This window comes from Triticum aestivum, chromosome 5A (genome assembly GCF_018294505.1).
Source record: "Triticum aestivum cultivar Chinese Spring chromosome 5A, IWGSC CS RefSeq v2.1, whole genome shotgun sequence".
NCBI classification, from domain to species: Eukaryota; Viridiplantae; Streptophyta; class Magnoliopsida; order Poales; family Poaceae; genus Triticum; species Triticum aestivum.
In genome coordinates, this window is record NC_057806.1 from 578,160,318 (window position 1) to 578,182,269 (window position 21,952).

Genomic DNA, 21,952 nt, shown 5'->3' on the forward strand with positions numbered 1-21,952 from the left:
CGCATCGACCAAGCTGGCGCGCGCGGCAGACGCACGCACGTGCGCGAACGCAGTACGCGCGCACCATCTCTATGCGCGCGACTTGGGACCAGCAGCGTCACGGACGAGGCGCGCCCACGAGAGATTCGTGCGCCTCGCGCGCGCTCAAGATCACCCACGCCGACGACGGCGGGCAGAAACAACAGGTGTTTGCTTGGTGGCTCGTATTCAACCCATGCAGACTCTCGAGGAGTAAATTTGGCTCGTTTAGCTTTTTTTCTTTTCTTTTTGAGACAATTTGGGTCGTTTAGCTAACTACCGGCGCTCGGCTGAGCCTGCATGGCATATTCCTTAGGGCAACTCGAACGCGCCGATTCATCTGATCCGCGTGTGTCTGTTTGAGTTGAAACAAATACAAATCACGGCTCAACGCGTCGACACAAATGAACAAGTGTTTGTGGGAGCAACTAATTAAATTACATGCAGAAACATGATATTTTTTTCTTTCGTGAGAGGTACGGTTTTGCTTCCGCGAGAGGCACGGCCGTGCCCTATCGGAAACAGAAAAAACGTGTTTTTTTCTTTCGCGAGAGGTATGGTTTTGCTTCCGCGAGAGGCACGGCTGTGCCTCTTGAAAATAAAAAAAATAAGGTTTTTTTCACCCGTGAGAGGTACGGTTTTGCTTCCGTGAGAGACATTGTTTTCCTTCCGCGAGAGGCACGGCGGTGCCTCTCGGAAACGGAAAAAGACATGTTTTGTTTGTATTTTTCTTCCGCGAGAGGCATTGGCCCTGCCTCTCGGAAACGAAAAAAAAACATGTTTTCTCTTATTTTTTCTTCTTCCGCCAGAGTCACCGTTTTGTTTTCGCGAGAGGCATGGTTTGCTTTAACGAGAGGCATTCTCGCAAACAGAAAAATAGAACGCATTTTTTTCCTTTTTCTTCTGTGAGAGGCACGGCCGTCCCTCCCAGAAACGAAAAAAATACGTGTTCTCTCTTTTTTTCCTCCGTGAGAGGTACGATTTTGCTTTCGCGAGAGGCACTCTCGGGAATGAAAAAAAGCGTGTTTTTTTCCGCGAGGGTCACGGTTTTGCTTCCGCGGGAGGCACGACCATGCCTCTAGGAAACCAAAAAAAAAACTTGTTTCTTTTTTTTTTGCGAGAGGCACGATTTTGCTTCCGCAAGAGGCAAAGTTTTGCTTCCGTAAGAGGCGTGGCCGTGCCTCTCGGAAACAGGAAAAGAATGGGCTTTCTCTCCTTTTCTTCTTCCGTGAGAGGCACTGTGCCTCTCGGAAATGAAAAAAATCCCCGCGTTTTCTCCGTCTTTGCTTCCGCGAGAGGCGTGATTTTGCTTCCACGAGAGGCAAGGTTTTGCTTCCGCGAGAGGCACGACCGTGCCTCTCAGAAACGAAAAAAGTACACATTCTCTGTTTTTTCTTCTTCTGCGAGAGACACGATTTTGCTTCTACAAAAGGCACTCTTGGAAGCGGGAAAATAAAATGTGTTTTCCTTTTTTTCCACGAGAGGCACAGTTTTGCTTCCGCGAGAGCCATGTTTTGCTTCCGCGAGCCGTGCCTCTCGGAAGCAGAAAAAAAACTCATTTCTCTTTTTTTTCTTGAGAGGCACGGTTTTGCTTCCATGAGATGCTTAGTTTTGCTTCCGCAAGAGGCACAGTCATGCCTCTGAGAAATGGAAAAAAAACTTCTGTGCTCTTTTTTTATTCTTCCGCGAGAGGCGTGTTTTTGCTTCTGTGAAGGAATGGTTTTGCTTCCGTGGGAGGCACGACCGTGCTTCTCGGAAATGAAATAAAAACATGTTTTCTCTTTTTTTTCGTGAGAGGCACGATTTTGCTTCCGCGAGAGTCATGGTTTTGTTTCCGCAAGAGGCACGGCCATGCCTCTAGGAAACGAAAAAAAACTTGTTTCTTTTTTTGCGAGAGGCACGATTTTGCTTCCGCAAGAGGCATAATTTTGCTTCCGTAAGAGGCATGGCCGTGCCTCTCGGAAACATGAAAAGAATGGGTTTTCTCTCCTTTTTCTTCTTCCGTGAGAGGCACAGTGCCTCTCGGAAATGAACCCCCCCCCCCGCGTTTTCTCCGTTTTTGCTTCCGCGAGAGGGGTGATTTTGCTTCCACAAGAGGCAAGGTTTTGCTTCCGCGAGAGGCACGATCGTGCCTCCCAGAAACGAAAAAAGTACACATTATCTTCTTTTTTTCGCGAGAGACACGATTTTGCTTCTACAAAAGGCACTCTTGGAAGCGGGAAAATAAAATGTGTTTTCCTTTTTTTCCATGAGAGGCACGGTTTTGCTTCCGCGAGAGCCATGTTTTGCTTCCGCGAGCCGTGCCTCTCGGAAACAGAAAAAAAAATTCATTTCTCTTTTTTTTTTCTCGAGAGGCACGATTTTGCTTCCGCGAGAGGCTTAGTTTTGCTTCCGCAAGAGGCACAGCCGTGCCTCTGAGAAATGGGAAAAAACTTATGTGCTCTTTTTTATTCTTCCGCAAGAGGCATGTTTTTGCTTCTGTGAAGGAATGGTTTTGCTTCCGTGGGAGGCACGACCGTGCTTCTCGGAAATGAAATAAAAAACATGTTTTCTCTTTTTTTCGTGAGAGGCACGATTTTGCTTCCGTGAGAGTCATGGTTTTGTTTCCGCGAGAGGCACGGTCGTGCCCTCTTTTTTCTCTTCCCTAAGAGGCACGGTTTTGCTTCCTCGAGAGGCGTTCCTCTCAGAAACGGAAAAAACGCGTTTTCTCTTCTTTCTTTTTTCTTCCGCAAGAGGCACAATTTTGCTTCCGCGAGAGGCACGGCCGTGCCTCTTCCGATATTCGGGATCGGCAAGATCTCATGGTCTAAGAAACAGGTACTTGACATGAAGAAAGCTATAGCAATTAAACTAAATGGTACGATCTGATGTTAGGCTTAGGAGTCGGTGTTGGGGATATACATAACAGGTAGGCCCACGAAGGGTCGAAATATCATGAAGCGTGGGGTCGACACAACATGTGGGTCCAGGTCAATTTCATACAGACACACTGTCCACTCGGACAAGTAGCATACTATCCACTCGACCAAGCAACATACCATCCACTCGGATGACAGTTCACCACTCGACCGTACGACTCACTCGGATATACGAAGACCAGCAGGCAGCAAAGCAGTCGGCATCTTTCTAATAGTGAAGGCTTAATAGTGGGCTGTCATTATAGCATTCATACCCCACTTTGTAACATAGGAGGTGAGGAGGTGGCGCACTCTATATAAGCCACCCCCCACCACTAGACTTGGGGGTGCTTCTTCTTCCATCTCTCTCTCTTTCACCATTAGTCTCAGGACTACGGGGATCTGTTCCCCTTTCATTGTAATCTCCGGATACATTCTAAGATAAAACAAAGCCTCTCCGGAGCACGAGACGTAGGGTTGTTATCTCCACCGTGAGAGGCCCGAACTCGCTAAAACCACCGTGTCACCCATATGCATCTCGATAGATCATGCTCCTTTATCCTACCCCTCTTTTATTGTCGGAATCGTTACCACGACAGTTGGCGCCCACCGTGGGGCATGGCGTCTATCGGGCCATGGTGCAAATGGTTTTTCCATCTATTTTCAGCAGCAGTTCAATGATGGGCTTGCTGGAATTCTGGCCACCGTGCCAGTAGTACAAACACAAGGATCAGGGAAGTATCCATTCCATCTAGTCTTTCTTTGAATTAATCATCTAACAATGGGTTGATCTTTTTCTCCCGTAGGATCAGACATCACGAAAGCATGATCAATCATTAAAGTAAAAAGGAGGAGAGACAATTCATCCTTATTCAGCGCCGCAAGGCTCCCCCGCCCATTCGCTTGCCCGACGACGGCTTCCATGCCGTGGAGGCGCCCGCCTCGCCGGCAGCGCAAGGCTCCTCTGCCCGGTCGATTGCTCGCCGGCGGCCTCCACATCGCGGGGCTTCCCCAGCCGATCACCAGCTCGACGGCGGTGTCTGCACCATGCAGGCATCGGCTCGACCGGCGACGCGAGACTCCTCCCTTTCCGCTCTGCAGAGACACAAACCTGGCCGGCAGTGCGGAGCTCCTCCGCCCGGTCAACTGTCCGTCGACGGCCTCCATGTCACGGGGCTTCCCCAGCCGATCGCCTGCTCGACGACGGTGTCCGCACCGTGGAGGCATAGGACCGACCGGGGACGGGAGACTCCTCCCTTTCCGCTCGGCAGAGAGATACGAACCTGCCCGGCAGCGCGGAGCTCCTCCGACCGGTCGCCTGCCCGCTGGCGACCTCCACGACGCGGGGCTCTCCTCCGGGCTGCCTCTGCATGCAGTGGGAAATAAATCCGTGGGAAAGGGAAACTCCCACTACATGGAGAATTATCTTTAATCCTTGCTTAATTAGCACTAATTAATGCCTCTTGCATGCAGGTTCCGTCTACGGACTCTGGACGTGGGCAACTCCTTCCATGCGTTGGCTAGCCAAACAATTACACCTAATTAACAGGGATTTATTGCCCCGTTATTGACCGAGCGCTGCACCAAGTTGACCTCTCGTCCGCCGCCCAGCTCCAACAAGGTATCGCATCGCTGCGTCATCTGTATCGCACCTCCACAACGACGGCTGCGGTTCACTCGGACAGGCGGGAGCACTCGGATGAGACGTCCGCTCGAACAGGGCTCACTCGGCCGTGAGGTCGCGGGGTCCACTCAGCCGGTTCACCCTTTTACTCTGCCGGCCGATGTCCAGCCACCATAATGGACCGGTGACGCCTGAGGCGACGACCCTCGACAGATCCTCCACAGCAACGACCATGACCACTGCATCCGTCTACAACACTCGGACGGCCCGTGCGCTGCCACTTCGATGGATGCGTCTTCATCGATCGGACGTCCCGCGCATCGTCACTCTGCGGAACGCGTCCGCTTCACTCAGACGCCCCGCGCGTCGCCACTCCACGGGACGGCTCTACTTCACTCGGAGGACCCCTGCGTCGCCACTCCGCGGGACGCGTCGACATCACACGGACGCCCCCGCGCGCATCGTCACTCTGCGGCACGCGTTTACATCGCCCGGACGCCCCGCGCGTCGCCAATCCGCGGGACGAGTCTACATCACTCGGACTTCCGCGCACCGTCACTCCGCCAAGCGGTTGGGCACGACTTCATCAACTTGCCCGCTCGGCCGTCCCGAGCGTCGCCGTTCAGTTGGGCACATCTTCATCGACTTGCCCGCTCAGCCGCCCCGTGCGTCGCCGCTCAGTTGAGCACATCTTCGACAACATGCTCGACTCGGTCACACAGCGCACTGCCAAGCGGTTCGGCATGACTTCATCAACTTGCCGCTCGGCCGCCCCGTGCGTCGCCGTTCAGTTGAGCACATCTTCATCGGCTTGCCCGTTCAGCCGCCCCGTGCGTCGCCGCTCAGTTAAGCACATCTTCATCAACTTGCTAGACCTGGCCGCCCCGCGCGTCGCCACTCGGTTGGTCACCTCATAACCATTCGGTCGCCCCGCGCGTCGCCACTCGGTTGGTCACCTCATCACCACTCGGCCGCCCCGCGCGTCGCCACTCGGTTGGTCACCTCATCACCACTCGGCCGCCCCGCGCGTCGCCACTCGGTTGGTCAACTCATCACCACTCGGCCACTCCGCGCGTCGCCACTCGGTTGGTCACCTCATCACCACTCGGCCGCTCCGCGCGTCGCCACTCGGTTGGTCACCTCATCACCACTCGGCCGCTCCGCACGTCGCCACTCGGTTGGTCACCTCATCACCACTCGGCCGCCCCGCGCGTCGCCATCGGTTGGTCACCTCATCACCACTCGGCTGCTCGGCGCGTCGCCACTCGGTTGGTCACCTCATCACCACTCGGCCGCTCCGGGCGTCGCCACTCGGTTGGTCACCTCATCACCACTCGGCCGCTCCGGGCGTCGCCACTCGGTTGGTCACCTCATCACCACTCGGCCGCTCCGCGCGTCGCCACTCGGTTGGTCACCTCATCACCACTCGGCCGCCCCGCGCGTCGCCACTCGGTTGGTCACCTCATCACCACTCGGCCGCCCCGCGCGTCGCCATCGGTTGGTCACCTCATCACCACTCGGCCGCTCCGCGCGTCGCCACTCGGTTGGTCACCTCATCACCACTCGGCCGCTCCGGGCATCGCCACTCGGTTGGTCACCTCATCACCACTCGGCCGCCCCGGGCGTCGCCACTCGGTTGGTCACCTCATCACCACTCGGCCGCTCCGCGCGTCGCCACTCGGTTGGTCACCTCATCACCACTCGGCCGCCCCGCGCGTCGCCACTCGGTTGGTCACCTCATCACCACTCGGCCGCCCCGCGCGTCGCCACAGGTTGGTCACCTCATAACCACTCGGTCGCCCCGCACGTCGCCACAGGTTGGTCACCTCATAACCACTCGGCCGCCCCGCGCGTCGCCACATGTTGGTCACCTCATAACTACTCGGCCGCCCCGCGCGTCGCCATCGGTTGGTCACCTCATAACCACTCGGCCGCCCCGCGCGTCGCCATCGGTTGATCACCTCATCAGCACTCGACCGCCCTGCGCGCCTTCAGACAGCTAAGTCATTTTACATTCTGTTATTTTCGTCTTCCCGAGTATTCCATAATTCACACATCAGGTTCACTCGGAGGCCACACCACCGAGTGTACCTCTACGCTCGACTGCTTATTTTCACATACTTGCTTAGTACTGGTTATGTGACTCCGAAGTCCAACTTCCTTTTTTCGCATATATCATTCACGAACACCATGTGTCGTTCTTCATTTCGAGTTTGCATCGGTCCTCCGGGGCTGCAACTCAGTCAAAACACTACACTTCCGTTTTATTTTAGCCAGTATTCCAACAAGTTCAGTAGGATTTCTCGCTTCGACAAGTGCGAACGAATCCTTCTCTCTTTTAAACTTTTGCTGGTCAACCAGCAAGCCCCTTGCACTCCCAGCGGGTGTCTATGGGTGTTATTCACACAAATCATTTCAGCACACATCAAATTTCCTCAAGAAATTATTGTGTTGACTTGTGCCATTTTTTACACAAGTTACCGCGATCACTCGACGGCCCTACGCGCCAACTTCATCGCTGCTCGGACTCGGTCTCCATACTGGTCCTAGCGCACCACAACACTGACTTTGTCGCCCTGTTGATTTCAAACACGTCCGGCCAACCCCTCTATGGAATTCTCTTCATCGTATCAATGATATAGACCTCGTCGGGCATGAGACAGATAAGTCCCTTTCATAATTAAACTTCACACTTCACTCTTTTGCGAGTTTGCTTCTTCCGAGCATCACTCGGAAGCTTCTCCTCATCTTTACCCAAATCCGACTCGATGAATTACAAATCATCCATTCAAAACTTTATTTCTCATATTCCGACATGTCCGTTGTCGAAGCCTGTAGTATGCTCGGGGGCTACGCCGCACTCGGGGGCTGCATCTCATTTGGAATGACACTCTCCTAAGTGGTCGAGTACTTCATCACCAATCAGACCCTTCACTTCAACAAGTACATTCGATCCGTCACTTTGACAAATTTCATAATCACCCAGACACTCTGCGTGCCATCTTCGTTCCTACTCAAATTCAGTTGTCGCACCGGTCTTGTTGCGCCACAGCCACACTACACCGACCTTGTCGCTACATCAGCTTCAAAAGCATCTGGCTAACTCCTTCAAGGACCATTTTTGCCACTCAGCTGGACACTTAGTCCTTCACTCGGCCACCCCGCGCGTCGCCACTCGGTTGTGCGCGTCTTCACCACTCGGCCGCCCCGCGCGGCGCCACTCGGTTTTGCACGTCTTCACCACTCGGCCGCCCCGCGCGTCGCCACTCGGTTGCGCACGTCTTCATCACTCGTCCGCCCCGCGCGTCTCCACTCGGTTGTGTGCGTCTTCACCACTCGGCCGCCCCGCGCATCGCCACTCGGTTGGGCGCGTCTTCACCACTCGGCCGCCCCGCGCGTCGCCACTCGGTTGCGCACGTCTTCACCACTCGGCCGCCCTGCGCGTCGCCACTCGGTTGCGCACGTCTTCATCACTTGCCCGCCCCGCGCGGCGCCACTCGGTTTTGCACGTCTTCACCACTCGGCCGCCCCGCGCGTCGCCACTCGGTTATACACGTCCTCGCCCCTCGGCCGCCCCGCTCGTCACCATCAGTTGGACATGTCTTTACCTCTACACCCCCAGCACGGGAACGGCTAAGTTACTCATATGGTCAAACCTCATATCACACTCTATAGCAAGCTTACCTCCTTCGAGCATCACTCGGGGGCTACGCGCGGCAGTTGGCCATGTCACCCTCAGGGGTTACGCCCATTTGGTCAACCTGTTGATCACATCAAGATATTCTTCTGACCATACATGCTCGGTTCGCCAAAGATCTATAAGTGAAGCACGTCCACTTGGATAAATAGCCCTTTTCATGCAAAAGGGTAAAAATGAAGCGCCATCGCTGAATCGTACAGGCGACCTTACTCATTGTTCGTACAACCACCTCGTTACGCATCCATCCGATTGATTCAATTCCAGACAAAGATATTTGCCATGCCAACTGCATGGAGGTTTACCGAAAGACTTAAACCATCTGCCAGACTCATCTAGTCCGACAGAGGCTCGGGGACTACACCCAGTGGGTGCACTCAGCGTGCCCCCACTGGAAGAGGACTCAGAAAGAAACATTTTGCTCGATGCAAACCCATCTCAGTATTACTCGACCTTCGAGTCAGAGAAGAACAAGTTCGATCAGTACCAGCTAAGAAGAGTTTTAGTTCTCTCATACTCCCGCCGACTGCCCGCAATCGACAGCAGTCTCGGGGACTACACCCAGTGGGTGCACTCAGCGTGCCCCCACTGGAATGGTATCCACTCGGAACGGTCCGCCCAACCCGAGTGACGGCCAAACAACAACAAAAAGACAGGCTCTAAGACTCCCGCCGACTGCCCGCAGTCGACAGCAGTCTCGGGGACTACACCCAGTGGGTGCACTCAGCGTGCCCCCACTGGAATGGTATCCACTCGGAACGGTCCGCCCAACCCGAGTGACGGCCAAACAACAAAAAAGACACGTTCCAGGCGTGAAGAAATTCCGAGTAATCAGTTACTCGATGCAGGCCCAGCTCCAAATCACTCCAAAAAATATTCTATAAGGCGAGTTTAACGCTCCTCCGTGGACCTGTTTTGAGCCTTCTTCTAGGACTCAAAGTGTGAAACTCACAAGTGTGGATCTAAAACCGACTCGTATTGACGTTCCTCCGGGATAAGAATGGCATCTCTCTAAGAGAACAGTCCATGTGTCAATCTGGTCGCACAGATTTAATGACACACCCATACTCAGATCACGAGTTAAACCTCTCCCGAGAGATGAACGAATGTCACCAAGTTGCTCCTCACAGACACATACCTCGATCAGTCGGGAAGCATGGTACCGGAATCCATTGAGATTTTGTTCAAACCTTGGTTGTCTGAAAGCGCGACGACATGTACCGAGTATTTCTGTAATCACTCGGACCAAACTGTGTCTTACACCAACTCGTTCTGCAAAATCGCAATCGATTCGGGGGCTAATGTTGGGGATATACATAACAGGTAGGCCCACGAAGGGTCGAAATATCATGAAGCGTGGGGTCCACACAACATGTGAGTCCAGGTCAATTTCATAAAGACACACTGTCCACTCGGACAAGTAGCATACTATCCACTCGACCAAGCAACATACCATCCACTCGGATGACAGTTCACCACTCGATCGTACGACTCACTCGGATATACGAAGACCAGCAGGCAGCAAAGCAGTCGGCATCTTTCTAATAGTGAAGGCTTAATAGTGGGCTGTCATTATAGCATTCATACCCCACTTTGTAACATAGGAGGTGAGGAGGTGGCGCACTCTATATAAGCCACCCCCACCACTAGACTTGGGGGGTGCTTCTTCTTCCATCTCTCTCTCTTTCACCATTAGTCTCAGGACTACGGGGATCTGTTCCCCTTTCATTGTAATCTCCGGATACATTCTAAGATCCGGAGCACGAGACGTAGGGTTGTTATCTCCACCGTGAGAGGCCCGAACTCGCTAAAATCACCGTGTCACCCATATGCATCTCGATAGATCATGCTCCTTTATCCTACCCCTCTTTTATTGTCGGAATCGTTACCACGACAGTCGGTCCATCACATCATTCTCCTAATGATGTGATCCCATTATCAATGGTTAGGAAACATTACCATCTTTGATCAACGAGCTAGTCTAGTATAAGCTCAGTAGTACAATTCTAGTATGGATAATAAGCATTTATTATGAACAAGGAAATATGATAATAACATCTTTATTATTGCCTCTAGGGCATATTTCCAACAGTCCCGCACTTGCACTAGAGTTAATAATCTAGTTTACATAGTAATGAACCTAACACCCATCGAGTTTGGGTGATGATCATGTCTTTCTCGTCAAAGAGGTTTAGTCAACATGTCTGCCACACTCATATCCATATGCACTTTGCAAAGATCTAGGTTTCCCTCCTTGATGTAATCATGGATGGGTGTTTAAGCGGTGTTTGATGTGTTTCTTATTGTGAAACCTTGGTTCTTGACAATGGGGCAATGGCATCAGTGTCGTCACAAAAGATAGTCACTGGATCTGATGCACTAGATATCACTCCTTGATCGGACATGAACTCCTTCATCTAGACTCCCTCTTGCGCCGCTTCTGGAGTAGCTATGTATTCTGCTTCACATGTAGGTGCTGCTACCACACTCTACTTGGAGCTCGCATACCTTATTAGCATCCTTAGGATTGACAAAACCTTCCGGTTGCATCATATACAACTCTCCTTTAAGGAACCATGTTTTGATGTCCATCTGCTATATTTCATAATCGAAAAATGCAGCAATCGCTAACATAATCCTAATAGACTTTAGTATCGCTACGGGTGAGAAAGTCTCATCATAGTCAACCCTTGAACTTGTCTAAAACCCTTTGCGACAAGTCGAGCTTTATAGACAATGACATTACTACCAGAGTCCATCCTTCTTCTTAAAGATCCATTTGTTCTCAATGCCTCTCGGTCAGGTAAGTCTACCAAAGTCAGTACTTGGTTCTCATACATGGATCCTATGTCGTATTTCATGGCCTCAAGTCATTTATCGGAATCTGGGCTCATCATTGCGTCTTCATAGTTAGTAGGTACACCGTTGTCCAACAAAATGACTTTCAGGACAGGATTACCATACCATTCAGGGGGGTACGTGTCCTAGTTGACCTACGAAGTTCATCTTGATTCAAAGTTTCACGATCATCCTCATTAGCTTCCTCTCTGGCTGGTGTAGGCATCACGGGAACTTCTTTCCGTGATGCGCTGCTCTCCAATTCGACAGAAGGTATGATTACCTCATCAAGCTCTACCTTCCTTCCACTCACTTCCTTCGACAGAAACTCCTTCTAGAAAGGATCCATTCTTGGCAACAAAGACATTGCCCTCGGATCAGCGATAGAAGGTATACCCGATGGTCTCTTTAGGGTATCCTATGAAGACACACTTCTTTGCTTTGGGTTCGAGCTTATCAGGCTGAAGCCTCTTGACATAAACATCACATTCTCAAACTTTAAGAAACAACAACTTAGGTTTCTTAGCAAACCATATATCATCCGAGTATACAAAGGTCAATCAAGTGAACCTTTGGTTATCATATGATATTCCCTTTGCTCCACGATACTTCACAAAAATTGAGGTGAGATGTATTGGTATCCTCTTGAGTCATCACCATGCTCACTATACCATTTTCCTCGTTACCGGTTTTGTTCTTCTTTCTCGTTGATGTGTTCCAGCATTCCCGTGATGTGCTCACTTGTTTCTGGCCAAGTGATGATGGATGTCGTCACATCGAGAGGGCCCTAAGAATATCTCTCCATCGTTAGAGGAGCAAATTTCACTCTTGAGCTATCTAGTCCCTTGTCAAACTTTTCGATGAACTTGTAAGTTGTCATTATGATCACCGTGTTACATATGACATTTGAGCAACCGCAAAGTCAACAATACGGTAAGAATTGACTACGATACTCTCATGGTCTATGGAACTAAAACACACATTAGCACTCCATGTTCTAATAATTGATTTCAGACGATATTATCTCAAAGTATAACTCTCAATGTTATCGTGTTTCTAATGTCATACTCTCAATGTTGTTTTAGGACTATCATTACACTTAACGATATCCTAAGATCCGAAAAACATGATCACCAACAACACTTGAGCCAGTCTTAGAGGCAAGACCAAGAACTTATTCTCGTATCGTTTATCATTCCATACGTGCATATGAGTTTTCCACAAAATCATATATTCCAGAATCATAGCAGTTAATAGCATAGAATATAAACTCTTATTTATGAACGAAAATATAACAATACAATATTATTGTTTTTAGGACATATTTCCAACACATGGTTTGCCGTATCATGTGGATCTAGCACAATGCAAAAGGCGTTGACTCGGTCACGTTGGGATCCGATGATGGAGAATTGAGGCGGCGTATTTGGTGGCAACAGCTACTAGCGTTGTCATGGTGTGCACGACCAACATTGACAAGATGGTGGTGCAGTAGTGGTCGGAAGCAACATTATGGCGTCTTCCCTTCCACCGACATCTCCTTTGGTTGGTTAGTTCGTGTCAGAGGGCCGGTAGAATGGTGGACAATGACTATGGCGGCAGACACTGCGGATGTATTTTTTCCAGGTGAAAACCCAACATTGACATGCGAGTTGCGGTTCCTTCTTGAAAGCGCTGCTTCAAAGCGTCTCTTTTGTCTGCTATTATATCATCATATGTTTGGTGACACAATTTGGGGATGCTGTCACAAGGAATGTCCTATATGAATGACCTCCTGTACTAGTATATGGTTGTGCTCATCACTTGTTGGAGAGGCCGAGGGTCCACTGGTAGAAAAAGGGCCTATAGTCCCGGTTCGTAAGGGCCTTTAGTCCCGGTTCCGGAACCGGGACTAAAGTGTCGGTACTAATACCTCCCCCCTTTAGTCCCGGTTCAATCCAGAACCGGGACTAAAGGCCCTCCACGTGGGCAGTGCGCAGAGCCCAGTCAGGAGACCCTTTAGTCTCGGTTCAATCCGAAACCCGGACCAATAGGCATCCACGCGTCAGCACTTCTGTGGCTGGGGTTTTTGTTTTTTTTTAAAGTGGGGGGTTGGGGGTTTTGGGGGTTAATTTAGGTGTTTCATATATTGTGTTAGCTAGTTATAATTAATAGAGAGAAGTGTCCTCTGTTATGTCCGTGCTTGGTCGACGCTACGTACTATACATACGTATATAGAGAGGACTAGACACGCTAGCTAGCTAGTAAGCAAACGAAGAAAACAGAAGATCGTCATTAACATATATGCATATATACAGAGAGAAGTGATATCGACCACCTCTCCTTCTCCGAGAGATTGGTCGAACAACAAGTTCTCGTATATCTATCTGACACTACCGGGTACATATATACAGTAATTATCTCTTACAAATATAATCATACGGACTCAGGGTCCACATAGAATTCTCCGTCTTCAGGGATCACGTGGTCAAGAAAGAACACCGCCAATTCCTCTTGAATTGCTCGCATGCGAGCTGGTGCTAGGAGTTCATCCCGCTTCCGAAACATCTAATTTGAAGTAGGGGGTCAATACATATATATATATATATATATATATATATATATAAATGAATGAATGAATGAAACTCAACACAAATGATGGTAATAAAATAAAATTGTGAATGTTGTTATTTACGTACTTCATATTGTTCGTTAGAGTACCCGCCCCGCTCACAGGTCGTGTGGCGGATGGACTCGCAGATGTAGTATCCACAGAAATCATTCCCTTGTTCCTGCCACAACCACTTTACAAGAAATAAAGGTCAATCAAACTGATAAGCAAGAATGCTAAATGGTATTGATGAAACTAGCGCTTGAATCACTAGGAGATGCGCGGAACATGCTACTATAGTACTTACTTTCGGGTGTCTAAATTCCAGCTCCTTCGGCAGTCCCGGAACTGTTTTGGTGAATTTTCTCCAAACCCTGCCGGACAAAGAAAACAATTACTTGATCTCCTCTATTCTTTCTTCTCCTCTTTTTTTTTTCTTCTTCCTCTTCTTTTTTATCCTCTTCTTCCTCTCATGTTCGATAGGATCGCCGAGGGGTCGGGAGGTTGCCTAGTGTCAAGGGATTCAACAAAACCATGTCTTCATCATTAGGCGAAAGTAACATGTGCATGATGGTACGAAGCTCTTCAAAGTTGTTCTGGAACGGAGTCCCAGATAGGATAATTCGCTTTTTGGTACAAATTTCAGCAAGAGCCTTCCGAATATCGCTATTTGGAAGGCCTTTGCTGAATTTGTACCAAAAGGCGGATTATTCTATCCGGGACTCCATTCCAGAACAACTTTGCAGAACTTCGTACCAAAAGGCGGATTATTCTATCCGGGATTATTCCATTTTCTCTTCTTCTCCACTATTCTTTCTTCTTCTCCTCTTCTTTTTCTTCTTTTTTCTTCTTCTTATTTATTTCTCCTCTTCTTTTCGGTAGAGGAAACCCTAAATAGCTAGCAAGTATCATGGGTGTGAGATACATGTGGCCTTCGGTGTCGGACACTACATCCACGTCCCACAAGTGACGTGGGCGTCGAAGCCCGCGCCACTTGTGGGATGTGGGTGTAGTGTCCGACACTGACGGTACATGTATCTCACACCGACGATACTTTCTATTTAGGGTTTCTCCTCTACCGCTCCTCGACCTCTCGACGACCCTCGTTCCCGATAAAATAAAGAGGAAGAAGAAGAAGAAAAAAAAGAGAAGAAAGAATAGAGGAGAAGACTTCCTCTTCTTCCTCTCCTCTTCTTCTCCCTCTTCTTCCCCTTCTTCCTCGCCTCTCTCATGAATGTCCGGCGTTCTCGACCCCCCCCCACGTGTCGAAGAAAAAAAAGAAGAAAAAAAAAGAGGAGAAGAAGAAAGGAATAGAGGAGAAAAGAGAAAATAGAATATATATTCTATTTTTCTCTTCTTCTCCTCTATTCCTTTCTTCTTCTCCTCTTCTTTTTCTTCTTTTTTCTTCTTCTTATTTATTTCTCCTCTTCTTTTCGGTAGAGGAAACCCTAAATAGCTAGCAAGTATCATGGGTGTGAGATACATGTGGCCTTCGGTGTTGGACACTACATCCACGTCCCACAAGTGACGTGGGCGTCGAAGCCCGCGCCACTTGTGGGATGTGGGTGTAGTGTCCGACACCGACGGTACATGTATATCACACCGACGATACTTTCTATTTAGGGTTTCTCCTCTACCGCTCCTCGACCTCTCGACGACCCTCGTTCCCGATAAAATAAAGAGGAAGAAGAAGAAAAAAAAAGAGAAGAAAGAATAGAGGAGAAGACTTCCTCTTCTTCCTCTCCTCTTCTTCTTCCTCTTCTTCCCCTTCTTCCTCGCCTCTCTCATGAATGTCCGGCGTTCTCGACCCCCCCCACGTGTCGAAGAAAAAAAATAAGAAAAAGAAGAGGAGAAGAAGAAAGGAATAGAGGAGAAGAAGAGAAAAATAGAATTCTATTTTTCTCTTCTTCTCCTCTATTCCTTTCTTCTTCTCCTCTTCTTTTTCTTCTTTTTTCTTCTTCTTATTTATTTCTCCTCTTCTTTTCGGTAGAGGAAACCCTAAATAGCTAGCAAGTATCGTGGGTGTGAGATACATGTGGCCTTCGGTGTCGGACACTACATCCACGTCCCACAAGTGACGTGGGCGTCGAAGCCCGCGCCACTTGTGGGATGTGGGTGTAGTGTCCGACACCGACGGTACATGTATCTCACACCGACGATACTTTCTATTTAGGGTTTCTCCTCTACTGCTCCTCGACCTCTCGACGACCCTCGTTCCCGATAAAATAAAGAGGAAGAAGAAGAAGAAAAAAGAAGAGAAGAAAGAATAGAGGAGAAGACTTCCTCTTCTTCCTTTCCTCTTCTTCTCCCTCTTCTTCCCCTTCTTCCTCGCCTCTCTCATGAATGTCCGGCGTTCTCGACCCCCCCCCCATCCTCGGCCCCTAGGCGACCGTCGATCCCTCCCGATAAAAAAAGATGAAGAAGAAGAAAAAAAAAGAGGAGAAGAAAGAATAGAGGAGAAGCTCCACTATTCTTTCTTCTCCTCTTTTTTTATTCTTCCTCTTCTTTTTTATCCTCTTCTTCCTCTCATGTTCGACGACCCTCGACCCCGATAACATTTTTTTCCCCGATAACATTTTTTTCTCCGAGATAGTTAGTGTTCCCGAGTGAACCGGAGGGGGACATTTTTTTCTACGAATGTTCTATATACATACATCCATCGATATCATTCCATACATACATATACATCTACATTATATATGAACAAAAAAATATCAAAATTCATCATACATACATGTACAGTATATATGAACAAAAATTATAAACTTTCTCCCCAACTCATACATACATACATACATACATCTACATCATATCAATATTTTGCAAATTAAAGAGCAGGGAAGGAAGGAAGGGGGGAGGATGGGGCGGTAGCTACCTCTCCCGGAGGGATCGGGGAGGAGACGCGGGCGGACGGCATCGGGGGCGACGGCGACGAGGACGGGCTCGGGGTCGGCGAGGGCGAGGGCGACGGCGGGGCGCGCTCGGTGGCGGCGGACAGGCTCGGGGGCGCAGGGGGTGCTCGGGGGCGGTGGATGGCCTCGGCGGCGCAGGGGGTGCTCGGGGGCGATGGACGGGCGGCCGGCGACTACGGCGAGGCAGGGCGCGCTCGGGGGCGGGGCAGGGGCAACGGCGGCGACGGCGAGGCGAGCACAGGGGCAGCCTGGCGGCGACGTTGGGGCGGGATCGAAGAAACTGAACCAAAATTTTCACAAGTGTGGCTTATATAGACGGAGCATTGGTCCCGGTTGGTGGCACAAACTGGGACTAATGCCCCCTTTAGTCCCGGTTGGTGCCACGAACCGGGACCAAAGGCCAATTTTTAGCAGCCCAAAGGGCGGGAAGCGGCGGCCTTTGGTCCCGGTTGGTGGAACCAACCGGGACTAAAGGGGGGCATTGGTCACGGTTGGTGCCACGAACCGGGACCAATGCCACCTTTAGTCATGGTTGGTGCCACCAACCGGGACCAATGGCCTTTGCTGCCCCGAGCCCAAAAGTTTAGTCCCACATCGCTAGCTGAAGCGCGCCGGCACTGGTTTATAAGCGTTGGTGTTCCTACCCATTCGAGCTCCTCTCTAATGCAAGCTTTCGGGCCTAAACTTGCTACTGCCTGTGGGTCTATTGGGCCTTCTGCGGGCCTGAATCCTGGCCCATGTAGGGTTTCTAGTCGTATTCAGGCCGTGGAGGCCCAGTAGGAGGCATTTTTTTTTTGGTTTTTTCTTTTTTATTTCTATATTTTTTTTGGTTTTTTATTTTTTTATTTCTACTTAAAACTAAATACTTACAGTTTTTTAGTGATTTCTTTTTGCTTTTAGGTCACAAAAATTATAAACTTTCTGTTAGTGCCATTAGTTTTACATTTTAAATAGTTTAAATTTGAATTTTTAAAAATTTGTGTGAATCACTAGTTTATGAATAACTTTACTATAAAAATAGAATTTTTTTCTATTTATTTTTTATTTCTACTTACAACTAAATACTTACAATTTTTTAGTGATTTCTTTTTGCTTTTAGGTCACAAAAATTATAAACTTTCTGTTAGTGTCATTAGTTTTAAATTTTAAATAGTTTAAATTTGAATTTTTAAAAATTTGTGTGAATCACTAGTTTATGAATAACTTTACTATAAAAATAGAATTTTTTTTCTATTCATTTTTTATTTCTACTTACAACTAAATACTTACAGTTTTTTAGTGATTTCTTTTTGCTTTTAGGTCACAAAAATTATAAACTTTCTGTTAGTGCCATTAGTTTTAAATTTTAAATAGTTTAAATTTGAATTTTTAAAAATTTGTGTGAATCACTAGTTTATGAATAACTTTACTATAAAAATAGAATTTTTTTCTATTTATTTTTTATTTCTACTTACAACTAAATACTTACAGTTTTTTAGTGATTTCTTTTTGCTTTTAGGTCACAAAAATTATAAACTTTCTGTTAGTGCCATTAGTTTTAAATTTTAAATAGTTTAAATTTGAATTTTTAAAAATTTGTGTGAATCACTAGTTTATGAATAACTTTACTATAAAAATAGAATTTTTTTCTATTTATTTTTTATTTCTACTTACAACTAAATACTTACAGTTTTTTAGTGATTTCTTTTTGCTTTTAGGTCACAAAAATTATAAACTTTCTGTTAGTGCCATTAGTTTTAAATTTTAAATAGTTTTGCTATTGAAGAATATTATAGTTTTATTTTAGTTGATCATAACATAATATTTAATTGATTGTTTTTATTTTCATAAAAGTTTTGTAGTTTATTCTGTTTGCTATTAATTCATTCTTTGAGCTAAATGACTCTGAAATTGGAAAGCATTTCAAAATGAACTCTGAAAAGGTTGAAAGTTGGCATGGTATCATCATTTCACCCACATAGCATGTTCCAAAAAGTAGAGAGGGTTACTACAAAAACTTGATGCACTTCGTGTACAAAATGGACAATCACTTTCGAAGTATCAAAGTTTCAAACCATAAGACATGAAAGCATTTCAAATGAACTCTGAAAAAGTTGAAAGTTGGGATGGTATCATAATTTCACCCACATAGCATGTGCATGTACAAAACGGACAATGGTAGCATGTTCTTCTGTTACAAATTTGGCATGGTATCATCATAATAATTGCGGGAGAAAGTCTTCACTTTTTCTTCGCTTGCGTCATTTCCTTATTGCGCCGTAACCATGGATAATCTTCATTGTTTATCAGGATGCTTGGGTCAGCCTTGACATTGAAGGGAGGAATTTCATGAAACTTTTCATAATCTTCAGACATGTCTGTCTTGCCGTCCACTCCCAGGATGTCCCTTTTTCCTGAAAGAACTATGTGGCGCTTTGACTCATCGTATGATGTATTCGCTTCCTTATCTTCTCTTTTTCTCGGTTTGGTAGACATGTCCTTCACATAGATAACCTGTGCCACATCATTGGCTAGGACGAACGGTTCATCAGTGTACCCAAAATTTTTCAGATCCACTGTTGTCATTCCGTACTATGGGTCTACCTGTACCCCGCCGCCTAACAGATTGACCCATTTGCACTTAAACAAAGGGACCTTAAAATCAGGTCCGTAGTCAAGTTCCCATATGTCCACTATGTAACCATAATATGTATCCTTTCCGCTCTCGGTTGCTGCATCAAAGCGGACACCGCTGTTTTGGTTGGTTCTCTTTTGATCTTGGGCGATCGTGTAAAATGTATTCCCATTTATCTCGTATCCTTTGTAAGTCAATACAGTCAAAGATGGTCCCCTGGACAACAAGTACAACTCATCACAAACAGTGTTGTCACCTCTAAGACGTGTTTCCAACCAACTGCTGAAAGTCCTGATGTGTTCACATGTAATCCAGTCGTCGCACTGCTCCGGGTGTTTGGAGCGCAGACTGTTCTTGTGTTCATCGACATACGGGGTCACCAAGGTAGAGTTCTGTAGAACTGTGTAGTGTGCTTGAGACGAAGAATATCCGTCCCTACATATTATTGAGTCTCTTCCAAGAGTGCCTTTTCCAGTCAGTCTCCCCTCATACCGCGATTTAGGGAGACCTATCTTGTTAAGGCCAGGAATGAAGTCAACACAAAACCCGATAACATCCTCTGTTTGATGGCCCATGGAGATGCTTCCTTCTGGCCTAGCGTGGTTACGGACATATTTCTTTAGGACTCCCATGAACCTCTCAAAGGGGAACATATTGTGTAGAAATACGTGCCCCAGGATGACAATCTCGTCGACTAGATGAACTAGGACGTGCATCATGATATTGAAGAAGGATGGTGAGAACACCAGCTCGAAATTGACAAGACATTGCGCCACATCACTCCTTAGCCTTGGTACGATTTCTGGATCGATCACCTTCTAAGAGATTGCATTGAGGAATGCACATAGCTTCACAATGGCTAATCGGACGTTTTCCGGTAGAAGCCCCCTCAATGCAACCGAAAGCAGTTGCGTCATAATCACATGGCAGTCATGAGACTTTAGGTTCTGAAACTTTTTCTCTGGCATATTTATTATTCCCTTTATATTCGACGAGAAGCCAGTCGTGACCTTCATACTGACCAGGCATTCAAAGAAGATTTCTTTCTCTTCTTTCGTAAGAGCGTAGCTGGTAGGACCTTTATACTGCTTCGGAGGCATGCCGTCTTTTTCGTGCAAACGTTGCAGGTCCTCTCGTGCCTCGGGTGTATCTTTTGTCTTCCCATACACGCCCAAGAAGCCTAGCAGGTTCACGCAAAGGTTCTTTGTCACGTGCATCACGTCGATTGAGGAGCGGACCTCTAGGTCTTTCCAGTAGGGTAGGTCCCAAAATATAGATTTCTTCTTCCACATGGGTGCGTGTCCCTCAGCGTCATTCGGAACAGCTAGTCCACCGGGATCCTTTCCAAAGATTACGTAGTGTAAATCATTGACCATAGCAAGCACGTGATCACCGGTGCGCATGGCGGGCTTCTTCCGGTGATCTGCCTCGCCTTTGAAATGCTTGCCTTTCTTTCGACATTGATGGTTGGTCAGAAGAAATCAACGATGGCCCAGGTACACATTCTTCCTGCATTTGTCCAGGTATATACTTTCAGTGTCATCTAAACAGTGTGTGCATGCGTGGTATCCTTTGTTTGTCTGTCCTGAAAGGTTACTGAGAGCGGGCCAATCGTTGATGGTCACGAACAGCAACGCCTTAAGGTTAAATTCCTCCTGTCTGTGCTCATCCCACGTACGTACACCGTTTCCATTCCACAGCTGTAAAAGTTCTTCAACTAATGGCCTTAGGTACACATCAATTTCGTTGTCGGGTTGCTTAGGGCCTTGGATGAGAACTGGCATTATAATGAACCTCCTCTTCATGCACATCCAAGGAGGAAGGTTATACATACATAGAGTCACGGGCCAGGTGCTGTGATTGCTGCTCTGCTCCCCGAAAGGATTAATGCCATCCGTGCTTATAGCAAACCATACATTCCTTGGGTCCTTTGCAAACTCATCCCAGTACTTTCTCTCGATTTTTCTCCACTGCGACCCATCAGCGGGTGCTCTCAACTTCCCATCTTTTTTCGGTTCTCACTGTGCCATCGCATCAACTTGGCATGCTCTTCTTTTCTGAACAGACGTTTCAACCATGGTATTATAGGAGCATACCACATCACCTTCGTAGGAACCCTCTTCCTGAGGGGCTCGCCGTCAACATCATCAGGGTCATCTCGTCTGATCTTATACCACAACGCACCGCATATCGGGCATGCGTTCAGATCCTTGTATGCACCGCGGTAGAGGATGCAGTCATTAGGGCATGCATGTATCTTCTCCACCTCCAATCCTAGAGGGCATACGACCTTCTTTGCTGCGTATGTATTGTCGGGCAATTCGTTATCCTTTGGAAGCTTCTTCTTCAATATTTTCACTAGCTTCTCAAATCGTTTGTCAGCCACAGCATTCTTTGCCTTCCACTGCAGCAATTCCAGTACGGTACCGAGCTTTGTGTTGCCATCTTCGCAATTGGGGTATAACCCTTTTTTGTGATCCTCTAACATGTGATCGAACTTCAGCTTCTCCTTTTGACTAATGCATTGCGTCCTTGCATCGACAATGACCCGGCGGAGATCATCATCATCAGGCACATCGTCTGGTTCCTCTTGATCTTCAGCAGCTTCACCCGTGGCAGCATCATTGGGCACATCATCTGGTTCCTCTTGATCTTCACCAGCTCCCCCCATTGCAGCATCACCGTATTCAGGGGGCACATAGTTGTCATCGTACTCTTCTTCTTCGCCGTCTTCCATCATAACCCCTATTTCTTCGTGCCTC